The 11,250-nt window shown below is 32.0% G+C and overlaps 1 long non-coding RNA gene across 1 annotated transcript; it reads left to right on the plus strand.

The window, feature by feature from the left end:
- The first annotated feature begins 9,548 nt into the window (after positions 1 to 9,548).
- On the plus strand, positions 9,549 to 10,927 carry LOC127082900 (uncharacterized). The gene is made up of 2 exons (XR_007788257.1): positions 9,549 to 9,798; positions 10,229 to 10,927. It is a non-coding gene; the product is annotated as an uncharacterized LOC127082900 (long non-coding RNA).
- The last annotated feature ends 323 nt before the right edge of the window (positions 10,928 to 11,250 follow it).

Consider the following 11,250-nt stretch of genomic DNA (forward strand, 5'->3'; position numbering starts at 1 on the left):
GGATAAAGTATTAAAGTTATTCATTGTTAAATTTTTGAAATTATTTTTAAATATTTTGCAAAATTTAAAATTTTAAAATTTTAAAATAGAGATTAATTTGTAATTTTAAAAAAATGATGTGATCAATTTTTAAAATTTGAAAGTTATGAGGACATGCTTACAATTTTGGCAATTTTAAGGGTTGAAAATAGAGGGTCAACAAGAAAAAGTTAAAATTATAATAACCGATTATCTATCTAAGATTTATTAGGGCCTTCATTCTACCAAAATTGCCCTTGTCCTTTCAAATTATTACACGTGCCTTTGACCTTTTTGGTAAATAGCATATTAACTCATTGATCTCTCTTACTTTTCTCATATGACTTACATGTACATCCCTTATCTGGATAGATTTTTCAAGGAGGGAAATTTGTGTAAAACCATTATTTTTTCAGGAATAAAAGAAGAAAAGAGCAGCTTCAATTTTGATTGGAGTGTGATTTAGGATAAAACTTTTATCAATTTTGAAAAAAAGTAGAAGAGTACAGACAAGGAGAAAAGAGAGGGGGAGGTGCTGCAACTTAGTGAGAAAGAGAGAAGAGTTTTGTTTTATTTTTAATTTTTAATTTTAATTATTTTTGTATTTATTGTATTTTTTTATCTTTGAATGTAAAATGGACATTGGGCCCAAATTGACCATTAATAAGAGTGTGGACTCAACCAATTGAGATAATGAAATGGAAAAGACAATTTTATTTTTATTTTTATATATTTTTTATGTTAGACTAGTGTCCAAACGGGCACTCGTCTGTTCGCTTTTTTAATAAATATACGTGAAAATATATACGATATTATTTTATTTAATGTTAATTTTAATTGGAAGTTATATAAGAAGTTAATAGTGAGAAGTTATGTGAAAGATGGTAATAATGGTTTCAATAGAAGTTATTAGAAGTTATTATGTAAATTATCTAAGGGTAAAATTGGTAGAAAAATAGGCTACACCAAAACCAAGTTTTTCCTTTATATATTGTTATAGATTAGAAGTTATTATCTAAATTATCTAAGGGTAAAATTGGTAGAAAAATAGGTTACACCAAAACCAAGTTTTCCCTTTATATATTCTTATAGATAAATGATATCATTATATTTTTATTTTTCAAAGAAATTAAAATACAGGTTACGACATAATCACTTTTTCTATAAATATTTTTAATTTTCTGGGATGCTACAGCTACCCCTACTTTATTTTTAACTTAGAGAATATAAATAACGGGAGTATTCATATCATTTTTGTGAAAGATAATTAAGTATGAAGGATTCGAATTTTATCATTCGAAAAATGGAAAGAAATGAAATGACAAGAATTTGAAAGAGAATCTTCACTAAGGGATGATCATCCCCAACATGAAGGTTCTAGGTTGTTAAAGTTAATAGGAGGAAACTCCATGTGGATTAGCTGGGGAAAGACTTGTGGAGAAAGTAAGACTTTCAAGAAAAACTAGCTAGGAAGAACACTTCCTAGGAACACTTTACAAAGAGTTCTGGAGGAGAATTTGACTATAAGAGAAAAGGTTCCAAAGGAGCATCGAAACAAAATAAACGAGATCCAGAGGATTGTCGGACTCTAAAAAATGTTCCGAAAGAGCATCATAACAAAAATAAATGAGGTTCGAAGGAGCATCAGACTTTAAAAAGGAAAGGTTTTTGGAGGAGTATCATAATAAAAATAAATGAGATCCGAAGGAGAATCGAACTCTAAAAAGGAAAAGGTTATGGAGGAGCATCCAAACAAAAATAAATGAGATATAGAGGAGCATCATACTCTAAAAGGAAAAAGGTTCTAGAGGAGCATCGAAACAAAAATAAATGAGATTCGGATGAGCATCAGACTCTAAAATTGAAAAAGTTCAGGAGGAGCATCGAAACAAAAATAAATGAGTTTCAAAGGAGCATCAGATTCTAAAAAGGAAAAGGTTATGTAAGAGCATCAGAACAAAAATAAATGAGTTTTAAAGGAACATCAGACTCTAGAAAAGAAAAGGTTTTGGAGGAGCATCGTAAAAAAAAGATCTAGAAGAGTAACAGACTCTAAAGATGAAAAGGTTATCGGAGCAAAAATAAATGAGACCCGGAAGAGCATCAGACTTTAAAAAGGCAAAGGTTTCGAAGGAGCATCAGAACAAGAATAAATGAGATTTGGAGGAGCATCGGACTCAAAAAAAGAAAAGGTTCTAGAGGAGCATCAAAACAAAAATAAATGAGATCCGGTGGAGCATCAGACTCTAAAAAGAAAATTTTCCATAGGAGCATCAGAACAAAAATAAATGATATCTGAAGGAGCATCACACTCTAAAAAGGAAAATTTTATGGAGGAACATCTGAACAAAAACAAATGAGATCCAGAGGAGTATCAGACTCTAAAAAAGAAAAGGTTTCGGAGTAGCATCAAATAAAAATATATGAGATAAGGAGGACCATCAAACTCTAAAGAGGAAAAGGTTCCCGAGGAGCATCGCAAAATAAATAAATGAAATTCGGAGAAGCATCAGACTCTAAAAAAGGAAAGGTTATGAAGGAGTATTGAAACAAAAATAAATGAGATCCGGAGGAACATCAGACTCTAAAAAAGAAAAGGTTCTGAAGGAGCATCAACACAAAAATAAACGAGATCCGGAGGAGCATCGAACTCTAAAAAAGAAAAGTTTACGGAGGAGCATCAGAACAAAAATATATGAGATCTGTATGAGCATCATAATCTAAAAAGAATAGGTTCCATAGGAGCATAAGAACAAAAACAAATGAGATCCGAAGGAGCATCAAACTCTAAAAAGGAAAAGGTACCATAGGAGCATCCGAACAAAATAAATAAGATCCGAAGGAGAATCAAATTTTAAAAATAAAAGAAAGGTGTTATGGAGGAGAATCATAACAAATTAAATGAGATCCGGAGGAGCATCAAACTCTAAGAAAAGGGGTTTCAAAGGCATCAAAACAAAATAAATGAGATATATAGGAGCATCAAACTCAAAAAAGTAAAGGGTTCTATAGGAGCATCGAGACAAAATGAATGAGATCCGAAGGAGTATCAAACTCTAAAAAGAAAAGGGTTTCGGAGGAGCATCATAACAAAATAAATGAGATATATAGTAGCATCAGATTCTAAAAATAAAGAAGGGTTTTAATTTTGCCAAACGAGTACTGCTATTTTTGGGTGTCAAGCTACGTTGGGATTTGAAGTGTCAATGAAAATTGGGCTTTGAAGTGCTAATGAAAATTGATATTTAAGGTGTCAAGCGAGTTTGGGATTTGTGGTAGCAAACGAGGTCAGGCTTCGAGGTGCCAAGCGAGGTTAGGCTTTGAAGTGTCAATGAAAATTGGGTTTTGAGATACCAATGAAAATTGGGCTTTGAGGTTCCAAACAAGGTTGGACTTCGAGGTGTCAGTGTCATTAGGCATTGAGGTTCCAAAAAAGGTTAGACTTGATAAATTATAGTTCCGATGACAGTCAGTCTTTGGGAGTGAGGGTGAGTGTCACACATGACTCGTGTTATGCATGATAATTGAATGCGGTTTATTTTTATGCATGAAGTATGATGATTGCTTATGTGATATGGGTTTGAGAAATACATGAAGTGTGATGACTGGTATATGCATGTAATATGTTAATTTTGGGGCGTGCCAAAGGAGATTGGCTTTCAAGGGGTGTTCCAAGCAAGGTTAGGCTTTGGTTATTTAATTTTTTTTGCTTGTATTACAAGATTTTCAAGTATTTGACATATGTGTGATGCCAGATGTGGTCGAGATATGCCATGATGGGTAAGATGAGATGCATGGTTTGATGCTAGAGCAATGCAAACATGGTTGAGGAAAGAGAGATATGAACATGGTTAATGCATGATTGATGCAAACATGGTTGATACAGAGATGATGCAAAAATTATTCATTCATGATTATGGTCTGGATGTTTTTTTTATATATATGCAATGATTTAAAGACTTCAAAAAGCACAAATGAGTCTTTCTTTTAGGATTAGTTTTTCTTTCTTTTTTCAAATTGAGATGATGTAGTGACCCTGTTTGGTGAAAGCAATGTTATTAGTGCAAGAAAATAGTTAATTGACTTGACCACTTCATTTGGAAACATCAATTTGTGAACCCGTATTTGGATTGGAGGTCAAGAAAAATCAATATTGGTGTGTGCTCAATTGTCGTGGTTTCGTTCATTGTGATGATTTGATATACCACCGTGATTTGGTGAGTGATGTTTTCTTGAGAGGGATTATGGCCATATATGATCTTTGAATTTTGATCGTCAGTCCATTATCACTTTCTTAGTCTTTCCATTTGACAAGTATACTTTCAAAATAACCTTTTTTTTGTATAAAAAAAAATAACTGTGAATTGTCATGAAAATGGTTTGATCAAGTTGTTAAACTCATATTTTCTATAATTAAAACATCACTTAAATAATATGCATGTCCTTAAAATGAAGTTAACTGGATAAGGTTACATTTCATGAGAATGATGAGGTAATTAGTAGAGAAATCTCCCTACTCCTTATTTAAAGAAGTTTAAGAATGAAAGATCAAAGGATTTCCCCAATTTATGATTGGAGGAATAAATGATAAATGGATGAAGTGGGAGGCAAGGAGTTACCTAATCTTGGAAAAAGTGATATGTAATGGAAGATGAGGAAATACCTCGAATTATATTTGGAGGAACAAACCATGCATGCATGAAAATGAAAGATATGAAGAGCTACCTTAGTTTATGATATTAGGAACAAACCAAACTTGAGTGAGGTGTGAAGGGATATATTTGCCACTAGTTTATGATTGGAGGAACAAATGAAGGGTAAGAGAGTTGCCTCAATCTATATGATTTCGGGAGCAACCTATGCTTGTATGAAAGATGAGAGAATTTCCCCCGACTTATTATTTGAGGAATAAATGATGATTGAGTGGAAATGAAGGATATGAGATTTGCCTCGATTTGTGATTTTGAGGAATACTGCATATAATGTGTTTCTAGAATGAGTGATGCAAGAGTTGCTCAAAGTTAAGGTTTTAAGGATGCACAATATCTGAATGGACAAATGTAGGCATTTCCCCTAATTTTGATATGTTATTTGAAAGATTCCACAAGTTCATCGACATCATAATCACCAAGTATTAATTCACAGAAAGTTCAATTTTATGATCATGAGAGCTTTGTCTCAGTATTTTTTTAAAAAAAATATCGACGTACAAGCCTTAAGAGTTTTATTATTTTTTTCTTTTTTATTTTTCCTTTTTTGTTTTGTTTTGTTGTTCTCTTGAATGTAATTGTCCCAAAATTAAAATTTAAGAAAATAAACAATCAATGATTAATCTATATGCACTTTTTGTTGTGTGATTAATGGCTATGAGAGGTAATGAAGGAGACTCAAATTGTTATCAAGACAATTTGTCTTTTATTTTTCAAATTTGTACTCCATGAAGTGGAAATTTATATTGTATTTTGTTCCACCTTTTTTTGTGGATTTTCTTTAAACTCTTTTTTTTATTTGAAATATCCCTACTTTTTTCCTGGATCGCTCTTCCTGGTCTTTGATCCATCAAGACGTCCTAATTTTGCCTAAATTTCCTTTTTAGGTTTTCAAATTAACGAACTTTTATTTTTACATCATGAGCAATGCATGGATGACATGAGTATTGGTCATACTTGTTGTGCAATATTTATTATCGTCTTATGTGACTGCACTGTTTTTTCTTTCACACAGATGAGCTTGCTCTTTTTATGAATCTAAAATGTCATCTTAAATTATGATTATCATTTCATAAAAAAATAATTTTAGGACAAATTTACACAATTTTGTTTGTCCTAGCTTTTGCTTAGACTGCTTTGGAAGGTTTTCAATCTAACATACTTTTATTTTTTTGCGTTCTAACTTTGCCTAGGTCTCCCTTGTGGGGTTTCAACCTAACGAACTCTTTTTTTTTGCGTCCTAACTTTTGCTTAGGTTGCCTTTTCAGGTTTTCAACTTAACGGGTATTTTTTTGTTTTTTTTTTGTTTTCAAAAGGACTTGCACGAATTTTTCAAATACTCAGGTGGTCGTACAAAGTCAGCAAAAATGCTCCGGTTTGGGACTTCAAGAGAATGAACAAGTGAATCTTTTATGTTTAATTCAGAAGACAAAACATCTCAAGGTAAGTGGGGCAAGATGTAAGAGGGTGAATGGAAGGATGCAGATGAGGATACTGACTCGTGCAAAAATGAAGATATATGTCATGCAAGTTCATTAAATGAATGCTTCAAAAAGAGCTAACATTGGTTATTTCAACTTGACCAAAAATTATATCATGTCATTCACATAATTAACAAACTTAACCATCTGAGTTATCATTTTTAAGGATAGGCTTAGAGGTGTTTCTTCTCTAAAACTCAACACTAGTTGAAAACATATTTATATTTGTAAACTTAGAGAGTTGGAATTTTTTTTACCATTTGAAGGAGGAGTGATCAATTCAAACTTTTTTGCACAAAAGTATCTTTTCAAACACAAGACACTATAAAAATTTACAAAAATCCACCACCTCTTTTTTTTAGACTCATATATGTTATTTATTAAAAGTGGAAAAACATGGATGCATGGCGATGCATGAGGTTGTTTTTTTAGAATGCAATGTGGTCAGTATGAATGCAATATGCCAAGTTTTTTGTTGTTTTATATTTATGAATACAATATGTTAGAAGATTTTTCCATGAAAATAGAGGCAATGCAATGTCATGTATGGGCTTAGGAAGGAGTGGATTTAGGATGGTATGGGAAATCGCGTGGCATAACAATCTATATATGAAGACTCCTCATGGCAGGATGGTTCTAAATAGTTTCTACCCAAACCACTCACAAAAGGTTAGCTCTTGGTTTTTGATAAAGGTTCATATAGCCATGAATCGTATCCAGAATATTGCCATAATAACAGGCTAGCCATTTTATAACAAGATTAAGGAAAAAGATCTACTTTAGGCGGAGTCTTTATAGCAACTATACGAGGTGTACACCCAGGAGGCTAACATTACGCCACCTTCATATTCAAAAATGGTTCTAAAAGGTTCCTAGAGTCATGGATCTTAGACGAAATTTTGTCATAATAATGTGCTAAACATTTTATGACAAGATTCGCAAAATAAAATCTACTATAGGTGGAGTCTTCATGCTAACCATACAAGGTGTGCACCTTGGAGGCTAACACTACACAATCTCTGGACTTAAACTTTAGTTTTTTTTCAAGCTCGGGTGTAGAGTTTTGCTTGAGTAACAATCTCAAATCTATAGATGAATGTAGACATAAATATACAAAGCATAAAAATAATGCAAGATAATAAGAAAACATAAAACACAAGAAGAAATATAAACAAAGCTACCATTTAAAACCTAAAAACAACTAAACTAGGCTTGACCCTCGGTTAATCCCCGGTGAAGTCGCCAACTATCGTGATGCGAAAAATACCTGAGCGAATAGATGCTCGGATGAGAATGAAGTCGCCACCAAAATTTATTTTTTAAAGGGAAACATCGATAAAATCCTTGAAGAACAAAAATAAGATCATCACAACCAAATTTAGGTTCTGGAGTCGATTTGTGCGCGGGAAAAGTATTAACACTATGTAACAACATTTGTAACCAACGGGGACCATTTAATTAGTTTTGAAATAAATGTTAGCTTAAAATGTTTGGTTTCTTATCATTATTAAAAAATATTTACATGAAAATAAAAATACTAAAAAAAGGTTTTTATTGGGGTGCTTGACGAGACGTTGAATCTCACTTCTACCTATCCCTAAGTGCGATGGAAACTCAAAACTATGTAGTTCTTAGTAGAAAAGCTTTGTTTGTGGGTATGTTTTAATGAAAAATGTTTTGATCAGATTCAAGCGGAAAAACGTTGTTTATTGGTCGCACATGGGCGTAATGAAGCGTTGTTTGTAAATCACATTAAAATGGATAAAACATTGTTCGTTGATCGAAAATAAAAAAATTTGTTCGCACTAAGGCTGAAAAAAGTTGTTTGATTGGTTGAGTTATTTTTAGGTGAAAGAAGAATAATCGATCTTAAATAGGGTGTACACCTTATGTCAAACTATTCGAGGACAAAGTGGATGTACATCCAATTACCCATGTTTAATCTGAGTTTCATATTTTTAGAGGAAGGCGAGTAATCGATCATAAACAAGGTGTACGCCTCGCGCCCGATTACTTGAGGACAAAACGGATGTATATCCGATTACCCATTTTTAATCCAAGTTTTAGTGAATGTTATTTTTAGTGGAAGATGAGTAATCGACTTTAAAGAAGGTGTCACCTTGCGTCCGCTTATCAAAGGACAAAGCAAATGTACATCCGATTATCCCTTTTTAATCTAATTTTGAAATGAACTTAAAAGAATCAATTAATTAATTAATTTTTCTTTTAAAAGATAACTAATAATTTTTTTCTTTCATTATTGATTAAAAATATAATAAGGAAAAACTATAGATTTTACCAAGCAAATAAAAGCATTGTGATGGTTTTAATTTAAAAAAAAACTAACAAAGATAGGATTAATTTTCTCTTAGACATAATATTAGTTTTTTTACTTATATGTATACAACAACCCACATGAACCATTTTCACATGATACAAACTTCATAAATATGTTTGAAGGCATAAGTGGATTGGTTGAAAATAAGAGAACGAGAATTTAAGTTGTCACTCCCATGTTATATTTGGCATCCCCGCAATATGCATATTTTTATCATTACACCTTTGCCAAAATTATTGGTTTTTCGTTAAGTATGAGTAAACATCGAAAATTTCAAAATTATACCGAAATTTTTTTAAAATCATGAAAAAATATCGGTAATTTCAAAGAAATACCGAAAGTTTTTTTGTTCTCTATTAAGAAATACTGACATTTTTAAAAAATTTGGTATTATCATACTGACATTTTTTAAATATCAAGTATGTACCAAAATTTACCGGAAATTTTGGTAAATAGTGAGATATTGATAGATGAGTATATGTTTTGAACCCCATAAAACACATATTACAGTCATTCAAGTATCTAAAGTAAATTCAAATTCTTCTTCATCATTCTCTTCACGGCATTTTCCATTTTCCTCATTTTCTTCCAATTATAATGTTTCAATTACTCCTCTTCACACATTTTACTAAGAACAGCAAAGTACGACGGAAGAAGTGAATGTGTCAAATAAGGTTTATAAAATGGGGATACTGACGACGATGAAATTTGGGAAAAGTGATATGGATTATTCCTACAAAGATTTACTTTTTATGTTTTTTGAAAAATCCAGTAACACCATGCGCTTTTTGAAAAAATCGATATTTTTTCAAAATAGAGGACTTTTTAAAATTATCGGTATAAATTGATACCATATTTTTTAGATGATACCCGACTTTTTCAATAAACTACTGGATATTTCACTCACCTTTTTTTATGAATATTTTTCCAAGGGTCGTTTTGGAATAATACAATTATATAGGGGTGTCAGGTATAATTTAGAGGGTGACAAGTTAAATTTTCTAAGAGAACTGATCCTTTAGGCCCATAACATACCAACCCTAATTCCTAATACAAAACAAAACAAAAATACAGCAAACAAAGTGAGCATCCCAAAAGCAAAAAGAAGAAATGCAACAGTAAGAGGAAAGAGAAGAGAGTCTCACCGACGAATATTTTTGACAAGGGCGATAACTGCATGAAGAAAGGGTGATTTTTAGTGATCATAGGGGTTTTCCTATGGCAACACGCTTGGTCCGACAACTGCAGTGAGGTTTGTGTCTTTGTGCAATTTTTCAATCTTCTTCTATTTGTCTATATTTTGGTTTTGTGTTGATTTTGGTTCTATTTTGATTCCCTATTTCTATGTTGAAAAAAGTTTATGAAAATTGTTGATTTGTATAAATGATTAAGATGGATGGTGAAGTTGTATAACTGCCTTTTCCCTCTTCTTTTGCTCTATTTTTGTCTTTGATGTTTAATTGAAGAATTTTAGTTTCGTGTTCTGTTTATCTCTATTTTTATTCTCTATATTACAATTCTACCTCTTCCAAAGTTTCTCTCTATTATTTTTTCATGCTCTCAACCCTCCTTATTTGAGTATTAGTTGTTCAATTATAGAATTTTCTGATAAAGTCTTGTGACCATTTAGTAATTTAGCAGCTGGATTTTGAATTGTTTTGACATAAAAATTGGTTTTGCAGGAATAAAAGAAGAAATTAGTGTCGCACCGTGTAAAACACCTGAGCGCATTGCACGCTCGAAGATTCACAAAGTTGTCACCAAACTTTAGTTATTCTTTAAGGAAACGGAAAATATCAATAAAACCTTGGGGAAGAGAAACAGATAAGGAAGTCGGTTATGCAAGGGGAGGGTATTAACACCCCTCACATTCGTTGTACTCAAAAGGAACCATTTTGATTGTTCTTTGTGTGAATGAGTGTTATTATCTAAAGGTTCATGCTTAGATATACCCTTCCATATTTTCTTTTTTAGTCTTATGCTTAGGCAAACACCCATTCTTGTATGTCTTGATCCCTGGATCTAGGTAAAATCCTACAACCTTGCATTGACCATATCATTTATTGGTTAACGCCACACTCTTTGATTCAGACATACCTATCTATGGTTTCAAACAACACAGCCTTTAGTCTAAACCATACTTCCACAAATAACATTTTCCTCATTGCATCATTTCTTTTACAATTCAAACAAAAAATTTGCAATTCAAGCAACTCTTTCTCTTTTTAGTTCAATTTAAGCAACTTTTTCTTTTTTCTTGAATGTAGTGTGGGGATCAAAATTGGGTTGTTGTTGTTTGATCCATGACACAACACTTCACTCAGAGTCAAGTAAAAAAAATCAAGATTCATTCTTTCAAATTCAAGATTCATTCAAATTTATTCAAGTACAAGTTCAAATATTTAAACCAAGCTTTGGAAGAAAACCATTTTTCTCGAAACACAATACACAATTCATTCCAAAAAGCCATTTCAGTATAAAAACATTCAACATGCCATTACAAAAAAAAACGCCAAACCAAAAATTACACAAAATTACATCATTTGCGCCTTGAGTTGACTTCTGGTAAATCATTGACTCTTTTGTCAAACAATTAACCAAAGTCAACCACTAATCCTAAATAATATCCCACTTTTCTTCATTTGTAAGTCATCCCATATCTTTTTGTTTTTCCAAAGCCTCTGAGTGTCCAATTTGCTCCATG

This window comes from Lathyrus oleraceus, chromosome 5 (genome assembly GCF_024323335.1).
Source record: "Lathyrus oleraceus cultivar Zhongwan6 chromosome 5, CAAS_Psat_ZW6_1.0, whole genome shotgun sequence".
Classification (NCBI taxonomy): domain Eukaryota; kingdom Viridiplantae; phylum Streptophyta; class Magnoliopsida; order Fabales; family Fabaceae; genus Lathyrus; species Lathyrus oleraceus.